This window comes from Mercurialis annua, linkage group LG5 (genome assembly GCF_937616625.2).
Source record: "Mercurialis annua linkage group LG5, ddMerAnnu1.2, whole genome shotgun sequence".
Classification (NCBI taxonomy): Eukaryota; Viridiplantae; Streptophyta; class Magnoliopsida; order Malpighiales; family Euphorbiaceae; genus Mercurialis; species Mercurialis annua.
Genome location: NC_065574.1, coordinates 20,514,273 through 20,522,517, shown reverse-complemented (window position 1 = coordinate 20,522,517; position 8,245 = coordinate 20,514,273).

The window sequence follows — 8,245 nt, the reverse complement described above, 5'->3', positions numbered from 1 at the left end:
TTTATTAGTAAGAACTTTATTTTTGTCAATTAATAGACAAATATCTACTATCTATCTACTATCTACTTTCTACTATATATGTATATATAAAGCAGGACATCTTCTCCCTTTAATTGACATTTGTCACCTTACAATTGGTTCTCATATTTTATTCCCTCTAATATATTTTTTTATTGCATTTGTATTATATACTAAATGGCAAGTAATTATATTAAATACGAATCATATTAAATGCAAATGAGAAAGTCTTTCCTTTTTCTTTGATTTATATTTATAAAGTATCATAATAAACAAATGCTAAAATACTAATTATATTTTTCATTTATAGTTTTTATCTCATATTGTTCGCCTTTAGAGTTATCTGAAGATAAATATCCGCACAGAGGCGTTTCATTTTTATCAACCTTTTGTCAATGTTATAAATGTTTATAAATGAGAACAAAGTTACTGAAATATTCTAGTAGATATAGATATATATTGAAGGTCAACCATTAGTCAGTGTATATGGCATATCTATAGACGTTTTATATTGAATTTTAAATTTTCAAAACGGGAGTTACTTTATAGGAAAGGGGCAAATATGTATTTACAATTTGTTTTAAATGTGGTTTAATAGCCGTTTACTTAGGGTTTATTACAGTTAATTTTATTCCATGTCATCAATCTGTGTCATTGTAAAACCGTCCATTAATTACCACGATTCCTTTCTCTAAGAAACCATGTTCCATTGCCGCTCTTTTAATTGCCTTGTCATCAATCTGTGTCATTTCAAATTGTTCTATAAAACGGTCGTTTGGTTGCACCCATTATTATTGGTCTAATGTTAGTGGAATTCGTAATATACTCATTTATTTAAATTTTGCTTTTTTATATTGGTTGTCTTCCATAGTTACCGTTCCTTTCCGAAGCAATGCTTCAATTTCTTTGACCGTTTCGTTTGCGACTACATCTCCCTATAAGTTAGATACATCGAGTCAATGCAGAATTAATAAGCCATGTACCCACTATCCACCACTACCTTTTCTCAACCATGTATTAACTGCCCTGTTGAGCACCCCACTGAAGTTTAATTCAAAATGTCTTTATAAAAACTACCAGTACTAATTTTCTCCCTATAAATAACGGTTGAGGTTTCTTCCTTTTTTTGTTCAACTTCCACTTCTTGTAATTTCTATTTCTTTTCGAATTTATTCTTTGCGATATTGCTAACTAAAAGATTTTCCTTTCCTCTTTCCTTCTCTTTATGGTGATTACTTTTTCCAGAAACCCGATGGTGTTGCTATGTGAAGATCACAACTTTTTCAAGGAGCGGGATCCTATTTGCTGTATTCCCAGCATTTCCTCTTGGTGATTCTATTTTCCTTAGCATTCCTCTGCAGGAGATTCTATTTCCCTTAGCATGAGGCCCCAGTTCTTTATTCTGATTCCCTCACTCACAAGTTTCGTGGAACTTGCTGATGGGATTGAAGATGGACTTTGACGGGGCTGGCTAAGGGAGCCTGTGTAAACAGGTTAGTTTCAAGAATTGTCTCATGTTTACTAGTTGGACAACTGCGATTGGGGCAATAATCTCTCATGTAGTTGGACAACAGCGATTGAGCAGTTCGGCAATATCTGTATCTCTGATGTCATTTTCACCAGTGTCAATAGATTAATCCCGTTTCCTTTTAAGCACTCTAGTCTCATTTTTTGCAACTGTCTGATTAGGTTTATTAGACAGTTGGTTTTCACTTCTCTTAAAACTAAGCACTCAGATAGTCAACTGTTCATTTTTTGCTTCAGCTTCGAATAAATCAACTGTTCTCCAGGAGCTTTTAGAATCTGAAGCTACGGATGACAATCCGCAGCTCCGCTTGGAGAACCCCAGCATCGGCGACGGCGATGAGAAAGATTTCATTCTCAGTCAGGATTTTTTCTGGTTTGTAATTTTGAGTATTTATAATTTGTTTTGCAAGATTTAATCGTATTTTTGTATTAAATATTTGTGCATTATGGTGATTTTGGTGATGGCCTGATGGGTATTGCCGTATTGGTTATCTATTAGAGGTTTAGTTGCTAATTGTGGATTTGCAATGATACTTCATATTCCTTAAACTCCAAATTTAGAAATAAATTATGAAATGTGGTGTTATGCTAAATGGTATTATAACTAAATGGCATATCGAAAAATGTGGATTAGGTTTCTTCGATATGCTATTATGCTCGAGAAAGAAAAGAAAAACTTACCATACTCCTCTTTTCCTGTGAGTGATTCACGTATTATTTAAATCGAATGCTAGATCACTGTGGTGAAATTGAGGATGTGGAAGTCTAATTATCCGCTCTCTGTTTTTTATGTAGCACTCCGGATTATATTACACCAGTGGATCAAAATTTACTAAACAGCTTCGACTTGGAGATGATGACTATCTGAGTGCTTGGATTGGTGTGAGCCTGTGAGGTCAGTATGGTTTGTTATCTGGTAAACTTTGATAAGTCAATCCTCCAACTTTCTTGTTCCGGAAAAGCAGCATTTCGATGGTAAAGCTATTTCTGGAGAAAAGCAAGATAAACCAATGGATGATGATGATGATGGACATGACAACCTGAAGACCAGTCAAAGTGTAACATCAATGCGGGTAAAGCAGAACCAGCAAAGTACTAAGTTGGTGGAAATAATTGACTTAAGCGACGATGAGGATCAAGATATGAATACTCCAGCAAGCAAGCCAACATAAGAATTCCTGGATTCGCGTATATGGTACTGTTTGAGCCCCACGGGTCTGAAGCTGGGGCCGTGCCCGATGGCAGTGGTTAAAGAATGGAGTGATACCTGTGACAGGGATATGCTATTCCAAGTTTGGAAAATATGCGATCTTTCTAACAGATGCTATTCGTCGGATTTTCAATGGGAAGTAGCAATCTTCGACCTTCGCTAAAGATAGTGCATTGTATATTAACCTTCTTCGGATGAAGCAGGGCCAATACGACAAATCGTGATCATCATTTTCCCAGCTGATTCATTTCTTTTGGCTAGAATAAACACAGTAAATAATACTAGAAGTTATGGTATTACAAATAAAGGTACTCCATATTTGTTGCAATATTTCTAGACTAGGTTTAATATTTTTATATACAAAAAATAAACATTTTGTCGCAATTGATAAATGTGAAAACGGATCAGAATATATAATACAGCTACACGTCGGATATCCTGTAGATACATCTTTAATTGCTGAATTAGGACATCCGGACAAGAGGAGTCTTTAGAATACCGTAGATTGTAATATCACATATCTGGCAGTCATCACCAATGTTCAACTCCGACACGATGTTAGCCATGATTTCTTACAAACCCTAGAAAATACAATTTGGGGATTTTGATTTTGAGTTTCTGCCTTGTTTTAGACGTGTCCTTTTTTTATATCACCACATTTTGATTTGTGTACTTTTCTTGTTACGGGCTTCAGATGACTTATATTATTGGTGACTGTATGCCCAATATCTATTGTGTATTGTTTGTTTTATGAGTATTTTAAGTGTAACATAAAACTAATTTAGGGAACAATTTTATATTTTTATCTGACGCTGTAATTTTTCTAGAACTTCAGGCGTCTCCAACCCAACTCTAAAAAATAATTGGATCCCACCATTTAGAGTTAACCAACTTCAACATATTGACCCGCTTGTGCAAAATTGAAAATAAATCTTATACTAACTCATTCAAGAAACAATTCATTATAACCAAAGAAATAATAGAAGTCAAAAATAGAATATTTAATTTAGATATCCGAATATATTTTAGAGATATAATTAGTATAAAACTAGTCACGCTGCTGTTGTGAGATTTTAGATATCCGTATATATTTTCATCTTCTATGTCTAACATATAACTTTTAGGTGCTAAGAAGATACCACTCTTGACATGGCATTCGAGTTTAAACTTACCCAATTCAATGGAAGAGATATCGTCCTCAGGAAGAGGACTTCCTAGAACTATGGAGTCAGTATCCTAGAGATATAATACAGGAGTTTTTAATAATATTACTTTTTTGCCGCTTCTTGTGAGATTTTTTTGAAGTATTTGGCTTCTTGTTTGCTTGTTTGTCGATTCACGCTGCTGTTGCGTTGTTGTTTGTTTGTTTTGGGAGATATGTTTCTCTTTTGTTTGGCCGTTGCCTTGGGAGATATGTATCTCCTGAGTCGTTTTTATGTCTACTTGTACATTTTTTATCCGTGCGATGTCCGCCACGATATGGTGTAGATTTCAACTTGACTCTGCACACGCAGGGGCTTCATGGGACGTCCAAGGATGAATCCGGGACTCAGGATTAATTTTTTGGAAAGAAGTTTTTAACTATATATGTATATTTAAAAATACAATGATGTCTTGTTATTCAGTTCGAGACATTTCTATAAAAAAACATTTGGTCGAAATTGATAAATGTAAAAAAGTACAAGGCAATAAAGAGAGCGGTGAACAATACTATTTGCCAGCTGCCTTAGCAGGAATACCTACAATCTTTGTGGTGGCACTCTCCTAGGCTGCCACCACACAGTGAGATAAAGGACTGTGTAATGGCAGCCCAGGAGAGTGCTACGACACAGATTGTAATGCAGCATTGTTCTTTTCGACTACGAAATTCATATCTACAAATAAGATAAGAAAAAAACATAATTAAATGGTTGAGGAGTATCAGATATTACAACTCTTTATCGTAAATTTTCATAACCTGTGGGCCTAGCTTGGCTGGCTAAGGCCCCCATTTATTAGGGTTTAGGCTTAGTATTAGTATCAGGGTTGGGTATTAGGGTTATCCGGCTATTAATGACACTTATCCGGCTACTCAGTTTGATTTGATTTTGAGAGAAGAAGTTGTGTGTTCTTAAAGAACAAGGGGTCGTTGGAAGATTGTTAATTGTAATTAATAATCATGGCCTATTCAATGTCCATACTCACCGCCAACATACCTCCCAAGAATTATTAATGACTAGCAAAATGACCAAGCGGCTTCTGCATATCTCAGTCTATGACTAAACAGGTCTCTTAAATGATGATTACTTCAGTTTATAGACGGCTTGTGTACAGTCACTTTGCCATATTGTATTAAATAGGGAAATCTGAAGTCAGGATTTACACGGTACCCGAATACTCTTGTAGGCCTTACGTGGTTCGACTTTAGAGTTATCTGAAGATAAATATCCGCACAGAGGCGTTTCATTTTTATCAACCTTTTGTTAATGTTATAAATGTTTATAAATGAGAACAAAGTTACTGAAACTAATGGTCTAATTTTAGTGGAATTTGTAATATATTTATTTAATTTAAATTTTGCTTTTTCATATTAGTTGTCTTCCATAATTACCGTTCCTTCCCGAAGCAATGCTTCCTTGTTTTTCATAATATTTTAACTTATTTTTTTCTCATAGTCAAATCAAACAAGAAAATACTTTTTCTCTCATTTATTCTTAAATCTACAAACTTAATCTTGATATCTATGGCATATCTCTCAAAGAAAAAGGAAACATATCTACGGCAAACATAACTCTCAAACATCAGATGAACGACTCTAGCGGACTTGGAAACGATGACTATCTGAGTGCTTGGATTGGTGTGAGCCTGTGAGGTCAGTATGGTTTGTTATCTGGTAAACTTTGATAAGTCAATCCTCCCACTTTCTTGTTCCGGAAAAGTAGCATTTCGATAATTCCACTGTTTGTGATTACTTCAGTTTGGCATGTCTTCGGACTATAGATATTTATATTTTATGGATGGTGCATCCGAGTATTTTCTTTGAGGAGTTCCATAAAATTGGACAGAAAGCCATTGACTCGGTGCATATTTTATGGAAAACGTGATTTGATAATGCTTTTCGGAATTTTATTTCAGGTCTTTGCAATTTTTGTACTAATTTTTAATAGGATGTGATTTCTTGTATGTAATTGGTAAAGGAGATCTTATGCTCCACTTAGCAGGCTTTGTTTATAATGCACCTTTGAATTTAATACATGGCTGAGAAAAGGTCCTACAAGAATATTAACCATGCCCCCCTTATGAAATATTTTCTGGGAATACAGCAAATATACACCATAATATTACTGAAGTTTCTAGAAGGCATGATTATTTTATTTCTAAGTTTAAAAATACGTCGCTTTTAACGAGAATTTATAATAAACTATTTTTTTTCCGGGTAATTCCACAGGTTTCTACGATACATAATCAGCACGACTATGTATCGTGCGTACAGGACAATAGTAGTCGACATATCTAGGGGATATCTTAAGTTTTGGTAGTAAACTACGTTGGTTCACCTACAGCTTCCTTGAAGCTGCTGCGTGTGCAGAGGCGCAGTGGAATCGCCAATTGCATCCCAACTAATGCGCCCATATTAGATGAACTTACTTTTAAAAAAGACATGGACATGGACATGGACATTTCTTCATTTCATTTGATAGAAATGAACATATCTATGAAATTAAAAGTACTCTACTAGCTATAGATATTGTAGAGATATTGAATATACGAAAGTACTCTATGACGTAGTTAATTAATTGACAAAAAATTAATTAATTTTATCTTTGACAAAAAAAACTCTACTCCCGTTTTTCAAAAATAATATGGCTGGCCGGCTCACTAAGAACCCCCCAACCTTCGCACCTTATATCAAAATGGTACCCAACCTTTAATTTGTAACAAAATGGTACCCAACCTTTACAGCGTAGATATAAATTATGGGAAGCTGAGGAAAAGCATGATGATTACTGTATTGTACTATTTTAAAAGGATGTTGCACAATTTGGTGAAATTGATTTGAACACTCGGTTTTTTAATTATTGAACTCCCACAAATTAATTTTTTAAGTATACTTAAGAGTTACCAAGCGATACAAGTTAATTTCAGGATTCGTGGTAATGTTAGCACCCTCACTTAAACACTCAGCAAAGTAGCAAACAAAAAAGGACCGCAGTCACTGAAAAAAGGAAAATAACTATACATGTTAATGTACAAGTAAAAAAATCTAATAACCCTGTCCGAGACTCTATCGATAGTTCTAATATTTTTACCAGTGTAATTTATCTCTGCTGCTAATCCTGGTAGGATTATTTTGGAAGTTGAACCCCTCCAATTATTGCAGGCTGTTTGATTCCCGTTTGTCGTGAAATTTCCAAGAAATGGTACTACTTCATCTGTCTTCTTCTTTATCGGGCCTTTGCTGTATTTTGCAACTAACAAATTCCCTTTGACTCTGAAAGTCGAAAGTGAGAGTCTATTGATGCATAATCCAATTAGGCATTGATGATTTTGATGTAGAATTGGAGGATGACTCCGAGGATGATGACTCCAGTTCTGAGTTAACATCTTATTCTCTCCTTCTCTGATCATCATCGTCCGAAAAGGAGATTCGGAATGAAACACCAAGGAAAATGCTAAGGAAAATAGAATCACCAAGAGGAAATGGTGGGAATACAGCAAATAGGGTCGCGCTCCTTGGAAAAGTTACGATCTTCACAAAAGAAACCCATCGGATTACTGGTAAAAGTAATCACCGGGAATAGGAGGAAAGAGGAAAGGAAAATATAATCTTTTGGTTAAAGAAAAACTCGCAAAAAGATAGAACTGACAAGAAGTAGAAGTTGAATACGACACGGAAGAAACCTGAAGGGCTATTTATAGGAGATGTAGTCGAAACGAAACGTTTAAAGGAGATTGAAGCGTTGCTTCGGGAAGAACGGTAATTATGAAAATGCAAAATATAAATTTATTTTTCTTATTTGTGTGTTTTTTAATACTAATACTCCTTCTATACTTAAAGAGTTTTTTAATTTTAAATATTTTTGTAAATTAAATACATCATATATACATCGTATATACGTCTATAAATACACCAATAAAAATAAACTGTATGTGTATTATTTATTCAAATCAAATCTTAATCAATAATACATTATTGTCTAGAGAATAATCAGAACACAAATAATTTTGAGAGTAGGAAGGAAATTTAGAGAGAGTTATGTAGGTGTCATTTGAAATTCTAGATATTAACCGTATGTTACCTAGATAAAAAGTATGAGTGTTTTTTTGTTCAGTGTCAAAAACATATGAGTATTTGAAACTCTATCAAGTAGACATAGTGGGGATACACGTAAATATTTTAAGAAAATTATATGATCCAAAGGTAACAAACCAACTAAATACATATAATTTGAAGACACCTACATTCATGACACACGAATAATAGAACTTCATTATCTCCATTACAGTTAA